Genomic DNA, 15,292 nt, shown 5'->3' on the forward strand with positions numbered 1-15,292 from the left:
TTACCATGAGGCATATGGGCAAACAAGAAGAATTATAGAGCGGACATTCGGCCTCCTGAAGGCTAGGTTTCCTTGCCTCCATCTCACAGGTGGTTCCCTGTGCTAGTCACCCAAGAAGGTCTGCCAGATCATCGTTGCATGCTTTATGTTGCACAACCTTGCCTTACGTTGCCAGGTGCCTTTTCTGCAGGAGGATGAGGCTGGAGATTGCTGTGTGGCAGCAGTGGACCCTGTGGACAGTGAAGATGAGGAGGCAGAGGATGAGGATGAGGACAACAGAAGTGCAATAATTCATCAATACTTCCAATGACACACAGGTAAGACAGTGTTACTTCACTTTTAATTGACAGTTTTGTGTTTGACATTGTCACTGGCAGGCTGTTATTCCTACTTCTATGGCCAGTCACTGTACCATCTCTATTTGAAGATATTTGTGCCCCACTATCGCTCCTGGTGTGTTGACTGCAGCCAACTACAGGTCATTCCTATGTATACATTACTGTACAGTTGTATTGCAGTGTTTATACCTTGTTAAACAAATACATAGTTAAATCATTTGACATACTCCATACTTGTATTTTTTTTCAAAGGGTGTTTATTTAAGTGCTAATAAATAGAAGGGGATGTGTAATGGGCTTGGTTGATGGTGGAGGAAAGTCCAGAATAGAGTCCAGTCTATGTGGATCTCAGGTGCATTGTCCAAGGGGGCATAGGAAGGGGAGCAATGGCAGTTCAATGTGGACTGGGTGACAGGGTGGGACACAAGGGTGACATTCAGGAGAGTCTTATTCCCTGGCGGGGGTCCTGGCAATAGTCTCTGGCTTCTGCCTGGATCACATGGACTGTTTATGGGGTGGTTCTCCTTCTGCAGGGGGAGAGGTGCTGGTGGCCTGTTGGTCCTGTGGTGGGGCCTCCTGTCCACTAGCGGCAGCGGAGGTGGAGGGCTGTTCATCGGTTTGGCTAGGGGCCCGGTGGTGTGCCGCTGCCTCCCTCATAGTGTTGGCCATGTCTGCCAGCACCCCTGCAATGATGACCAGGGTGGTGTTTCTGTCCTTCAAGTCCGCCCTGATCCCTAGGTACTGTCCCTCCTGCAGCCACTGGTTCTCCTGCATTTTGTCCAGTATCTCGCCCATCGTCTCCTGGGAATGGTGGTATGCTCCCAGGATCTCGGTGAGTGCCTCCTGGAGAGTCGGTTCCCTGGGTCTGTCCTCCCCCTGTCGCACAGCAGTCCTCCCAGCTTCCATGTTGTCCTGTGCCTCTGTCCCCTGAACCATGTGCCCACCGCCATTGACCCCAGGTCCCTGATCGTCCTGTGTTTGTGGGGTGGCCTGGGGTCCCTGTAGTGGTGGACACACTGCTGATTGACGTGTCCTGGGGACAGAGGTATGGGCCCGCTGGGTGGGTACTGTGCTGGTGTTTCCTGAGGGGGAGGCTCTGTGGTGGTATGGGACTGTGCCTGGGTAACCGACTGTCCGGAGATCCCTGATGGGCCAGGTCGGTCATCCAGATCCAGGCGTCCAGACCTGCTGTCATCACTGTGGGTCTCTTCTGGGGGGGAGGACTGGATGTTGCTGGCACCTCCTCTCCGCTGACGTTGGGAGGGGGACCTGTGGGGATGTAAATGCAGTGTTATTGTTTCTGCGTGTGACATCTTGTGCATGGGTGTGTTGCCCTTTAATGTTGTTTTTGCCCTGGCAGCTTTGCCTTTTATGAGATGTTATTTGGTGGGCTATCTGTTTCCCTCTAGTGTGCATACAGTGGTGATAGGTGTCCATGCAGGTCTGTGATGGGTGTCCATGCATTGATGTTGCATGCAGGGCTTGGTATTGGGATGTGTAGGTTGTGATGGTGGGGTGTGTGGGAGGTGGTGGAGTGATGGGAGTGAGGGCAAGGGTAGGGGTATGTGATGGCATGCAGGTAGGGGGGTGATAGTAATAGAGATTTGAATTACCAGAGTCCAGTCCTCCTCCTACTCCTACCAGGCCCTCAGGATGCATGATTGCCAAGACTTGCTCCTCCCATGTTGTTAGTTGTGGAGGAGGAGGTGGGGTTCCATCACCAGTCCTCTGTACAGCTAGTTGGTGTCTTGCTGCCATGGAACACAACTTCCCCCGTAGGTTGTTCCTCCACTTCCTGATGTCATCCCTTGTTCTGGGGTGCTGTCCCATGGCATTGACCCTGTCCACGATTCTCCGCCATAGCTCCATCTTTCTTGGATGTCTGCTGCACCTGTAATCCGAATAGCTGTGGCTCTACCCGGATTATTTCTCCCACCATGACCCTTAGCTCTTCCTCTGAAAACCTGGGGTGTCATTGTGGTGCCATGGGTGTAGTATGAGTGGTGTTGGTGAGAGTGTATAGGGTGATGTGTTGGGGTGTGTGATTTAAGGTGCGTGGATGTTGTATAGGTGATGGTGGAGTGTGTCTGTGGTCTTGTCTGTGGTCTTGCTATCTCTCTTGTGGCGTTTATTTGTATTCATAAAGGGTTCTGGGTAATGTGTCTGTGTGTTTTATAGTGGTGTGGGTGTGGTGTGTGAATGGGTGTCAGGTGTGTGTAGTTTGAATTGTCCAATGTGGTGTTGTTTTATATGTGTGCATGTACTTTGAGCGCAGTGGTATGTAGCGCCAATGGTTTACCGCCATTGAATGTCCGCCATTGTGATTCGTGGGTCATAATGTTGTGGGCATAGTTCTGTTGGCGTAACGGTGTGGGTTTTGCTACCGCCAGTTTATCATCGACCTTTGGGCTGGCGGACTTGTGTGTGGCTGTATAGTGACTGATTGCTATGTGTGTGTCATAATATGGGTAGTGGTGATCCGCAGCAATGGTATGTTGGCAGCAGTTAGCATGGCGGTAAGCAGTACTTACCGCCAATGTCATAATGAGGGCCTTAGTTCTTACAGAGAAACATGGAAATCTCATGCTCCTAGTGGTATACTTGTCTGCTGTATTGGATACATTAGCTTTACGTTTTCCAGGTTTTGGACATCGGTTGCACTTGTTTGTATTGCCATTGAACAAGGTGAGGGAGTCATGATGGGACATAGTTTAATTGTATATGTTCCACACTCAGGTGAAATTCTTTTGACAAGTATGAGATCACAGCATATTACCAACACCAGACTGACTTGTTATGAACAAGAACATCTTTATTAAGAGGTGCAATTCACTAAATCCATCAACACTGCTTCCTGTTTCAGACAGAGATTGTAAAGACAGGGAAAATGATTAATTTGACCAAGAAACTGAGCATGATTGCATAAAGGTGACTTAGATATACACAAAACCAAGAGCTGATATCGAAGAAACTCTGGTTGAAGAGGCTGATCTGTTAATATTTGTTGATGGTTCTTCTTTGAGAAACCAGTATGGTGAATTGAGAGCTTCCTATCAGGCATGTAGTGTTTCTGAGACCTTCGAAGCATGGTCTCTGCCGAATGTAACTTCAACCCAAGTGGCAGAGCAGGTTGCATTGACGAGAACCTGTTTCTTGTCAGAAAATTTGGGCGTGATGATTTACACGGCCAGTATGGATCTAAAGTTGTTCATGACTTCGCTCCACTGTGGTCCCAAAGGGATTTTATGACTTCTTATGGAGCCCCAATTAAAAATTGTGCTGACATTCTGGATTAGCTGAAACCCATACTGAAGCCCATTGCTGTGGGCAAGTGAGTTGTTCATAAAGCTGGAAAGGATTTAGGGGGTCATTATGACACTGGAGGTCACTAAACCGCCAGGGTCACAGTGGCGGTCAGACTGCCAGAGTCGTGGCAGTCCGACTGCTGACACTGCTAGGCTGTCGCCAGCCTGCAGTCTGGCTGTCCCACTGGTTGTAATCCGCCAGGGCAGCAAGCAGCGCTGCTCTGGGGATTACGAGTCCCCATCCTCCAGCCTGTCCATGGCGAAAGGTTGGCGGAATGGGGGACTCAGGGGCCCCTGGGAGCCCGTGCACTGCCCATGCACTTGGCATGCCCCATCACGCATCACACATTCCGCTACCCAAATTACGGGTAGTGGAATGCGCAACACGTGCTGCTGCACCCGCTGCACTGACACATTGCAGCTGGCTCCATTAGGAGCCAGCTGCAATGTTCAGGCCTGCCGGTCCAGCGGGGAACCGATAATAGGGCCGGCGGGGTTCAGGCCACCCGTGTGGCCTGATGGCAGTATGGCAGTATGGTATTGGTGAGTGGCATCCACCACCCAGCAATGTCATAATGAGGCCCTGAGTCACACTAGCAATATGTACTCTAATCAGATGGCAAAATATTGTGCATTAGAAAATGAGACAAGACAGCTGGTCAAGAAAATGACACTGATTAAATTTCTAGAGTACATACAGTCTAAAATGCTGAGAATATAAATTGTTTCTTTATCAGTTCTATTTAAACTTCATAAAATGAACTAACGGATTTGCACGATAATTCCTCACATGATGAGAAATAGAAATGAGAGAGACTAGCCTGCAAGAAGCATTATCCGGATTTGTATGTAAATTTTGAACACAAACAGGCATTGCAAGATTCTATGTTGTATCCCAGGTGTATCTCCACAATAGAGCTCATGCAGGGAGAGATAACCTAGTGAGAATACATAACAAGTACAAGAAAAATATAAACTTCATTAAACCCTTGGCAGCCAAGGATGTAACGGTTACGTCCTTGGCTTTGGCGCTGAGGTGCCAAGGACGTATCCGTTACGTCCTGGTACCTGCTCATGGGGGGAGCGCTAGTGCTCCCCTCATGAGCCTCGCCTCAGTGTCCCCACTGCAGGGATGGAAGGGAAATTGCTTCCCCGTCCACCTCCCCCTAGCCCCCGTGGCATCTGATGATGTCAGCGCACGATCGCGCTCAGATTCCAGCGTGGATCTGAGGAGAAATGCTTTTGCATTTCTCATCCGATCACATGGAGGGGCCGAGAAAGGCATCAAAGGAAAGGCCTTTCCTTTCCTTTGATGTTTTTCTCAGCATTACTGCTGCCCACAGCAGAAATGCCCACTAAACACCAGCAAATTTGTATTTAATTTTCAGTTTTACATGAGGGGCCCAAATAATTTTTAGGCCATTTCAGCCTAATATAATTAGGCCGATCTGCCCCCTTGGGGGCAGAAACCACTAGACACCAGGGATTTTTTGTTGTTGTTCTTGACATGAGGGGAGTGGCCCCTTAGGCAAGGGCCGCTCGGCGGGGGGTGGATATCAGCCTATTATTATTAGGCCGATCTGCTCCCAGGGGAACTGAAACCCCTAGACAGAAGGAATATATTTTTTTATATTTACTTTTGTTTTTTATATATGGGTAGTAGCCACTTAGGCAAGGGTCGCTCCCCTGGGGGTCAAATTGTATTTAGCCCATTTCTGACCCCTTTGGGGGCTGATTGGCCTATTTTTGTTAGGCCAATCTGCCCCCAAGGGGGGCAGAAACCACTAAACACCAGGTATTTTTTTTTTTTGCATCAATTTCACCCTTAGGCAAGGGTCATTCCCCTGGGGAGCAAAATTATTTGAGGCCATTTCTGCCCCCCCGTGGGGACAGATCAGCCTATTTGTATTAGGCCGATCTGTCCCCAAGTGGGGCAGAAACAATTAGGCACCAGGGATTCATTTTGTTCGCGCCAATTTCACGCAAGTGGAGCGACCCCTTAGGCAAGGGTGGCTCCCCTGGGTGGGGGGGGCAAATTTATTTTAGGCCATTTCTTCTCCCCTTGGGGGCAGAGCGCCCTATTTCTATTAGGCCTATCTGCCCACGGGGGGCACAAACCTCTTAGGCACCGGGGATTGGTGTGTGTGAATGTGTGTGTTTTGTTTGAGGGGAGGCAGGCCCTTGGACAAGGGTTGCTCCCCATGGGGGCACATAACTGTTGGCCATATCTGCCCTGCTTGGGGGCATATCGGCCTATTTTTGGAATACCCATCTGGGGGCAGAAACCCCACCAGAGACCAGGGAATATTGTTTTTTTTCAAAATAAGAGGGTGGGGCCATACCCCCACTCCAACTAAATGGGCACACCAGTGGGCAGATGGGGCAATTACCCCCGATCCACATCCCTGGGGGCAGAAAGTCTATTAGTTGCAGGGGAATTTAAAAAATAAAATAAAATAGAGGGGTGGTGGCTACCAACCAGTATGGGCCTGGTTATGCCCCCACCCCAACTGAAAGGGGTAACAGCCTTTCAGCTCTCTCCCCGCACACCAAAACATCTTATCCCATGGCGAGCAAGAGGACAGTTGATTATTTGGGGTTTTGGTTTTACATTTGGGCCACGAGAGCTTGGCTAACTCTCAAAATCGGGAAGCACTTTTTGGACTTTGCACGCTGCCATGTAGAAAAATCCACAAGACCTAGATACATCTGAAAACTAAACATCTGGGTGAGTCCAGGGTGGTGTGCTTCACATGCACCCCAGACCATTTTCTTGCCCACAATGCCCTGCAAACCTCCGACTTTGCTGGAAATCACACATTTTCCCACATTTTTGTGATGGAGCCTTCCGGCATCTGCAGGAATCCACAAAAATCCTACCACCCATCATTGTCTCATCTATACCGATAAACATTCTGCTGCACTTGTCAACCTAAAAATGTTTTTTTTTTCAAACTGCCCTTTTGGACCCACTTTGGTTCCCCCTCAATTTTGACATGTTTTTGGCTCTTCCCTGTCAAAGGCACTTGGCCTACCTACACAGATGAGGTATCATTTTTACCAGGAGACTGAGGGGAGTGTTGGGTGGTAGGAAATTTGTCCCAGTGCAGTCATCCTGCACAGAAATGTGGGAAAATTTGGATTTATTTTAGCTAAATTTGAGGTTTGCTTAGGATTCTGGGTAAGAAAACATTGGGGGATCCACGCAAGTCACACCTCCCTGGACTTCCTCGGTTGTCTAGTTTTCAGAAATATCTGGGTTTGGTAGGTTTCCCTAGCTGGCTGCTGAGCCCATGACCACAAACGCAGGTGACCCCCCATGCAAAAACAGGTAGTTTTGTAATTGATCATTTTGATGTGTCCAGATAGTGTTTTGGGGCATTTCCTTTCGCGGGCACTAGGCCTACCTACACAAGGGAGATACCATTTTTATCGGGAGACTTGAGGGAATGCGGTGGAAGGAAATTTGTGGCTCCTTTTTTTGGCCAAACTTTGAGATTTGCAAAGGATTCTGGGTAACATAACCGGGTGCGAGCCCCACAAGTCACCCCATCTTAGATTCCCCATGGTGTCTAGTTTTCAAAAATGCACAGGTTTGGTAGGTTTTCCTAGGTGCCAGCTGAGCTAGAGGCCAAAAATCCACAGCTAGGAACTTTGCAAAAAACGGGTCTGTTTTCTTTCGGAAAATGTGATGTGTTCACATTGTGTTTTGGGGCATTTCCTGTCGCGGACGCTAGGCCTACCCACGAGGTACCATTTATATTGGGAGACTTGGGGAAACACTGGGTGGAAGGAAATTTGTGGCCCCTCTCAGATTCCAGAACTTTCTGTCACCGAAATGTGAGGAAAAAGTGTTTTTTTGGCCACATTTTGAGGTTTGCAAAGGATTCTGTGTAATAGAACCTGGTGTGAGCCCCACAAGTAAACCCATCTTGGAATCCCCTAGTTGTCTAGTTATCTAAAATGTGCAGGTTTGGTAAGTTTCCCTAGGTGCCAGCTGAGCTAGAGGCCAAAATCCACAGCTAGGCACTGTGCAAACAACACGTCAGGTTTCATTGTAAAAATGTGATGTGTCCATGTTGCGTTTCCTGTTGCAAGCATTAGGCCTACCCACGCAATTGAGGTACCATTTTTATTGGGAAACTTGGGGGAACGCAAAATAGCAAAACAAGTGTTAGTGCCCCTTGTCTTTCTCTACATTTTTTCCTTCCAAATGTAAGACATTGTGTAAAAAAGACATCTATTTGAGAAATGCCCTGTAATTTACATGCTAGTATGGGCACCCCATAATTCAGAGATGTGAAAATAACCGCTGCTTCTTAACACCTTATCTTGTGCTCATTTTGAAAAGACAAAGGTTTTCTTGATACCTATTTTTCACTCTTTATATTCAGCAAATGAATTGCTGTATACCAGGTATAGAATGAAAGCCCATTACAAGGTGCAGCTCATTTATTGGCTCTGGGTACCTAGGGAGCTTGATGTGCCTACAAGCCCTATATATCCCCGCAACCAGAGGAGTCCAGCAGACGTAACGGTATATTGCTTTCAAAAATCTGACATAGCAGGAAAAAGTTACAGAGTAAAACGCGGAGAAAAATGGCTGGTTTTTTTCACCTCAATTTCAATATTGTTTTATATTTCAGCTGTTATTTTCTGTAGGAAACCCTTGTAAGATCTACACAAATTACCCCTTGCTGAATTCAGAATTATGTCTACTTTTCAGAAATGCTTAGCTGTCTGAGATCCACCATTGGTTTTATAACCATTTCTGTCACTAACTGGAAGGAGGCTGAAAGCGCAAAAGATGGTAAAAATGGGGTATGTCCCAGTAAAATGCCAACATTGTGTTGAAAAATGTGGTTTTATGAATCAAGTCTGCCTGTTCCTGAAAGTTGGGATGGTGGTGATTTTAGCACCGCACTGCACAGATTTTAGCACCTTTGTTGATGACATTTTCAGGGAAAAAAACACAAGCCTTCTTCTTCAGCCCTTTTTTCCCATTTAAAAAAAAAAATCAAAATATTTGCTGTACTTTGGCTAATTTCTTGGTCTCCTTCAGGGGAACCCACAAAGTCTGGGTACCTCTAGAAACCCTAGGATGTTGGAAAAAAAGGATGCAAATTTGGCTTGGGTAGCTTATGTGGAGAAAAAGTGATGAGGGCCTAAGTGCGAACTGGCTCAAATAGCCCAAAAAAAGCTTGACACCTCAGGGGGGAAAAGGCCTGGCAGTGAAGGGGTTAATGTTGCTGAAGATATGTGGTCACTATGCTTAATTTGTCAGTTGTATAGTAATGAAAGGAGGATTCAGGTTGGCAAATCAGAAAGCCTATTTACGAGGCTCAGAGCAGACTCTATTGAGATGCCATATTGCAACAGACCGAAGTAAATCTTAGCTGTGGTCTGCTTGCTCTCTAAATGGGCTGAGGCCTATCCCACTCAGAGATCAGATAGCCTTACTATTGCCAAATTGTTGTTGAGTCAGTTGATTCCATGTTTTGCACTGCCAACTTCTATTGAGGCAGATCATGGAACTCATTTTTTAAAAATGAGGTTCAGGAGTAGGGGAATGAGGAAATGGAACTCATAAAAATAAACTGGCAACGTTCTGTGCTTCATCTGGGTTAAAGTGGATGGATGTTCTTTCTCTTATTTTGATGAGCATGAGAAGTACTCCTGATAGAAAGACTGATTTATTGCCTGATGAAATTATCATAGGTGTTTCTTAGTTGAACTTAGCTGCATACAAATATGTATGTTATAAAGGTAAAGGTAAAACAGGTTGAAGAAGAGAAAAAGGTCCTTTAAATGTAAATCATGGATTTTAAATTGTGTGTACAACCAGATGATGGTGGAAGAGGCGACTTCTTGAAAGCTGCAGAAGCAACAGAGAAAAGAAATAATCATTGTTTATGTCTGGCCTCAAGTCTGGGAGAGTATTGCTGAGACACCCCCTTTCTCTTGCTGCAGCATATTAACCTTCCAAGTGGTTAGACATAACAACAGCCAGGAAAGAGAGCTTTAAGTGGCTCTGCTCTGGGCTTGCACTTAATAATACCAGTGTTTTTTTTGTAAAAGACCAATTTGAGCACTTCTTAACAGGAGGGTGAGGATTTTCAGATAAAGGAAACCAGCTCTGCCTTGCAGCTCTGAAGAATAGAGAACTAGCAAGGCAATTCAATGCACATGCCACATTTCAAACAATAAACAACAAAGTTAAAATGTAGACAATACTTCAAATGTACAGTATTAGGCAATTTCCAATTGTTATTTACTACATAAGTAAACGAAAAACATTAATCCAGCTATGGGGTTCATGTTGTTGCTTTTTTACAATATTAATAGAGGTACCAATATATGAGCACTCTGCCACCAAATGTATTCACAATTCTTTAGCAGATGGCAAGAGAAATTATTACATAATTATTTTTGCTACACAATTGATGTGTGTATAGGCACACACACACAGTTCCCCTGCTTTTTACTACACATGTGATTTACTTCTTGCCATACACACACAACCAACACTCACACCCACACCACACACAAACTCATGCATGCATGCAAGCACACACACTAGCACACACACACACACACACACTATGGTGCCATTTTATTAACCTGTTAATATTATTTAATCTTCTAAGTCATTGCAGACCCCCTAAGTAGGCTTTCGGACCACAGTTGAAGAACCACTACCTTAGTAAATTGGCACTGATGAGTACATTTTAACCACTGAATCCAGAAACCACTGTTACTTTATACAGCTTAATTACACATGTATTTCAGTTTTCAGGGTGAGTAGCATTAAAAGCTGCTGCACCACATGGGTGTGAAATGACTCCACTTGTGCGTGTGTTCTCGTACATCAGATTTGGGTATAATAAACACTGACACCTGTATACCCCTGTGCAGTTTCTGGTTTTGCCAAACAAAGCTAAGGAAAATGGGAAACGTTCAACCCAAAATTCCTGATCTACGGGAATGGAATGAATACTTGCTCAGGGTGGAGAACCATGCACTAGAACTTCAACCCTGCCAAGACTTAGGCCCTCATTCTGCGAGGCCTTTATTCTACTGTTTTGGTCAGAAAATACGAGTTACCATCCTAGGAATAATATCGGGCCCTGTTCATAATGCATGCAGCAATACCACATTATTCCCTTGGACAAATCCTTCAGGTCAAACCTAGGGGGATTTGCCAGAGAAAAAATGTTCCAGAAAAATGGGTTTATATTTGAAAATCAGGTCCTCATTTGATCATTTGAAATCATATAGTAATACTGTAATGAGATATTACAGATACCCCTGCATTGGCAGTTCCTAAAGATCCGGTGTGCCTCATAATGAGTTAACAAATTTATAGGTCTTTGATCCTAGGGCACAAAACATGGATAAAGGAGAACTAGCTAGCACTGGATGCAAGGGCCAACATCCCACACCCAGATTTTGGGTTGAACTGTCCAAGCTTAGAGAATAGAACAAGCTACAGGGTTATCTCAGGGTGAGAGAACCTGGCCAAAGGATGGCAGTTCAGTACGTGGAACTTATAATAATATGGTGCAATATTTAGAGTATTTCCTCAGCTGAACAGAGCTTTCCTTTCATGTATGAGGTAATATTTTCTTAGAGCTTCAGCACAGCTCCTTCTTTTAAGTCTGCTACAGTAGAATCAGTATATTTGGAGCACATCACCCAAGGGGGTCAGCAATAGTCAGCAGTTCTGAGTTCAGAGGCAAGATACATTTGAAGCCAGAATTGGCTTCAAGTATTTTGAATGACGTTCTCACCTAAAATATCTATCCGAGCTTCACATGTCCATTTGGTGATATATGAGCAACACTTAGGGCCTGATTACAACTTTGGAGGATGTGTTAATCCGTCCCAAAAGTGACGGTAAAGTGACGGATATACCACCAGCCGTATTACGAGTCCATTATATCCTATGGAACTCGTAATACGGCTGGTGGTATATCCGTCACATTTGGGACGGATTAACACCTCCTCCAAAGTTGTAATCAGGCCCTTAATGTATGTTCCTCCTAAAGTTTCTTTACCAAAAATAAATTAAACAACTCTAGTTTAGTTACCTCAGGAACTTGAAGGAAGGCTTTATCTCTGCCCTCTCTCTTTCTCCCTGCTGCTTCGATAGGCTCTGACCCTCTTCTTCTCATTTTACCTATCTCCTTATTTATGTTTCTATCGATCTATCACACACACACAAAACACAAACACACACACATACATCCTTGTGGGGACTATGTGTGGATACCTGCCATGTGGGGACTAACCTTCTCAAATGTTTTTACAATCTACTAATAACAGAAAAATTTTAAGAAAAGCAATTGTGATTCAGGATCCTGCTTCAAATTTGCAAATATTTTGTTATTTGATCATGCACACAGAACTATCCTTGTGGGGGCTTGAACATTTGCTACCATCCTTGTAAGGACCTATTCCATTATCATCATTTGTGATTAAATACAGTCAAAGGCACATGGCTAAACATTTATTTTATCAGTCATACACATATATAACGTAATGTTACATTCATATTTGATATGCTGTACATATTTCAAGCATATAGAAAGATGGATTATGTCAGGATGTGAGTTATAGTTACCTTAGGCCACGGGTTACAGTTACTTGAAATAACTGTAACTATAACAGTTGAATTTGTATGGGTTTGTGCGTGTAAAATCTGAACCTAACTATAACGTCCCTGTAACCTTTGGTTATTTAGCGAGATTATATATATATATATATATATATATATATATATATATATATATATATATATATATATATATAACCTTTGGTTATTTAGCGAGATTATATATATGTATAATCTCGCTAAATAACCAAAGGTTACAGGAGCGTTATAGTTAGGTTCAGATTTTACACTCACAAACCCATACAAATTCAACTGTTATAGTTACAGTTATTTCAAGTAACTGTAACCCGTGGCCTAAGGTACCTATAACTCACATCCTGATGTCAAAGAACATGTCATGAGTGATAACTGTAGTAACTCGGGTAATTAGCAGTGCAAGGCCAGGGCGTGAGTTATAGTTAACTTAGGGCATGATTTATAGTTATTGGAAAGAACTGTAACTAGTTTTTAGGTAATTTCTAAGGGTTTTGTTCTATTTTCTAACTATAATGTCACTGTAACCTGTGTTTTATTCATTGAATTTCCAATCTTTTTTTAACATTAAGTAAGATGCCCATCGCAATGCACAGCAGGGGGAGGGGTTAAACGCAGGCCCTGGCCTTGCACTCTGCTACCCACACCCAAGCTTGCTGCTCCTGCATCCCTCCTCCTTGCCATCCATTGTCCAAGTCCATGCCTCCACTCCCTCACTACAGCCCAATGTGGCATTTGTTCTGCCACTTCCCTTCCTGCCTGCCCTGAACAGTTATCTTGCTGTCCCATCCACCTCCTCCCTACCCTCTGTTGTCTGAGTCCATGCCATAGCCCCCTCCCTCCTGACCTGCATGGTCCACTTTTCTGCCACCGCACCCTCATTCCTGCCCTTCATGGTCTGTTATGCTGAACTGTCCCTCCTGTCTGTCTAGTATGGTCAGCTTGCTGCCCTTGTCTCTTTCCCTTCTGATCTCTGATGCCCATGCACATGGCCCTGTCCCCTCTCTATTGCTTTCCATGATCTGTTGTGCTTCACTGCTGTCCTGCTTGCCTTGTGTGGTGTATTGTGCAGCTGCAACCCCTGACGCTTGTCCTGGAAGGTGAGTTTGGTGCCCCTGTCTATCTCCCTCCTGCCCTCTGTTTTCCTAGTCCATGTCCGCACCCCATTCCTCCTGCCCTTCGTGATCTACCCATGGTATTACACTTGCCAACATTTTGAACCTGCTAAGAGGGAGATTTTGAAGAAAAAACCTGGGTAATTGATTTCCCCATTGACTTATATTAAAAAAGAGGATACTTTAGGCAGGAGGAAGACAAAAACAAAATTATTTTGGGCTTCAAAATATTGGGAGTCTCCTGCCTGATTTGGGCCCGTTAGCATGTATGGTTGTACTGCCACTGCCTCTTCCTTCTCCCCTCAGTGGTATGTTATATTGCCACTGCCTCTCTTGCCTTTCCTGTATGGTTGGTTTGTTGCCCCTGCCCTCCTTTCCCCTGCCTTCCATGGTCTGTTGCACAGCCACTGCCCCTCCTGCCCACCCAGCGTGGCCAACTGGTTGCCTCTGCACTCCCCTCCCTGTTTTAAAGTATCTGAGTCTGTGCCCCTGACCTTTGCCTGCCTCCCCACAGCACTCTAATGAACATCTAGATTGCTAACATTCTATATTTATTACAGACGTGTGGCAAGCCTGACGTACTCTTGATGTAATAAAAACTGTAATAACTAAATCAGTTCCTTTACAAATTATAAAAATCAGAGGATCTTATTCCCATAGAAATTATGGTTAGTGCTCTAAAAAACTAAAATGAGTGCATATTTTCTGAGTTCTCAAATAGCGACAAAGCACTTTAAAATTATTTGCTATTGCTGGCGCATTGTGCCCAGAAGATTTTCTCCCCGTCTTGTGTTCAGAAACCACAAACACACAGGTGAGATACCATCACTATTCTCATTAATGGAGTTCGACTAGATCTTTGGATGTGGCGAAGAGTGTGGTAGTCAGAATCATCCAATGACAAATCAATGACATCATACCATAAACTATTCTAAACAGCATGAACAATTTAACACCAAATCAAACTCCAAACTAAATAAAGTTTCAAACGTTATTACAATTCCAAAATCAATGTCACACATATGATGCGCAAACCTAAATTATAGGCATAAATGAAAACCACAGGCTGACTGAAATTTCTGAAATGATTTAACCTACTAAACATCAACACTGTTAAAACGCCAAAAGAATAATATAGATTAGCTACAACACAATATGCACATTATTATCAGATTTCAAAGCAGGTGATGGTGACATCAGTAAATCATCATATACAGTTTTACATTCAGATTTCAGGACTGGGCCATCCTTGTCACTAACACAAATTTAGACTTGCATGTGTGGGAACGGGCTAACATGTGGGCAAAAGGAAAAGAAAGACAAAAATAATTTAGAAAAACATTTAACTAGGGCAACTCACTACAAAATGCACTGGTGTAATTATGTAAACTGAAAAGGAAACAAGAAAGCATATTTAATAATACCTTTCCTCATGGGACAGCAAACAGCTATGCTTCGTCAGGCAGAACGGTCACTTTCTTCCGGCATCAGTTGACAGCAGCATCAGGACAGTGCAGAACACAGGATGCGCATAGGACAGACCAGCAGTTCAGAATTAGTGTGGGCTTTTTAGTACTGCGCCACACAACAGAATAGGACAGTTAATACTAAGGCTTTATTCATCAGAAGACAACTAAGGGTTAAAAGGATTCAGAAGAGACAGAGAGTAGCAGAGCATCTTCATCACCTCAGGACTGATTCGAACTAACACCACGAGGTACTAGCCTGGACTAACTTCAGATTTTCAAAGTTTCTCAATAATTACAAATATGCATGATCCATTCATTAGATCTTCAGGTGGGCTCGCTTTGGGCATCAAATTCAGTGTCCAAAGGCTGTTGATGGCACCATCAAATTTGCAACTATTCCGGATTCTCTCAGCAAAAG

General features: G+C 44.5%; 1 long non-coding RNA gene across 1 annotated transcript in view; it reads right to left on the reverse strand.

The window, feature by feature from the left end:
• The window catches only part of LOC138249238 (uncharacterized), a 91,088-nt gene extending 76,014 nt beyond the window's left edge, over positions 1-15,074 (reverse strand). Inside the window, exon 1 of the long non-coding RNA XR_011194801.1 lies at positions 14,830-15,074. This is a non-coding gene — a long non-coding RNA (uncharacterized lncRNA). The remainder of the gene's footprint in view (positions 1-14,829) is intronic.
• Between the last annotated feature and the right edge of the window lie 218 nt (positions 15,075-15,292).

This window comes from Pleurodeles waltl, chromosome 8, assembly GCF_031143425.1.
Source record: "Pleurodeles waltl isolate 20211129_DDA chromosome 8, aPleWal1.hap1.20221129, whole genome shotgun sequence".
In the NCBI taxonomy this organism is placed as follows: Eukaryota; Metazoa; Chordata; class Amphibia; order Caudata; family Salamandridae; genus Pleurodeles; species Pleurodeles waltl.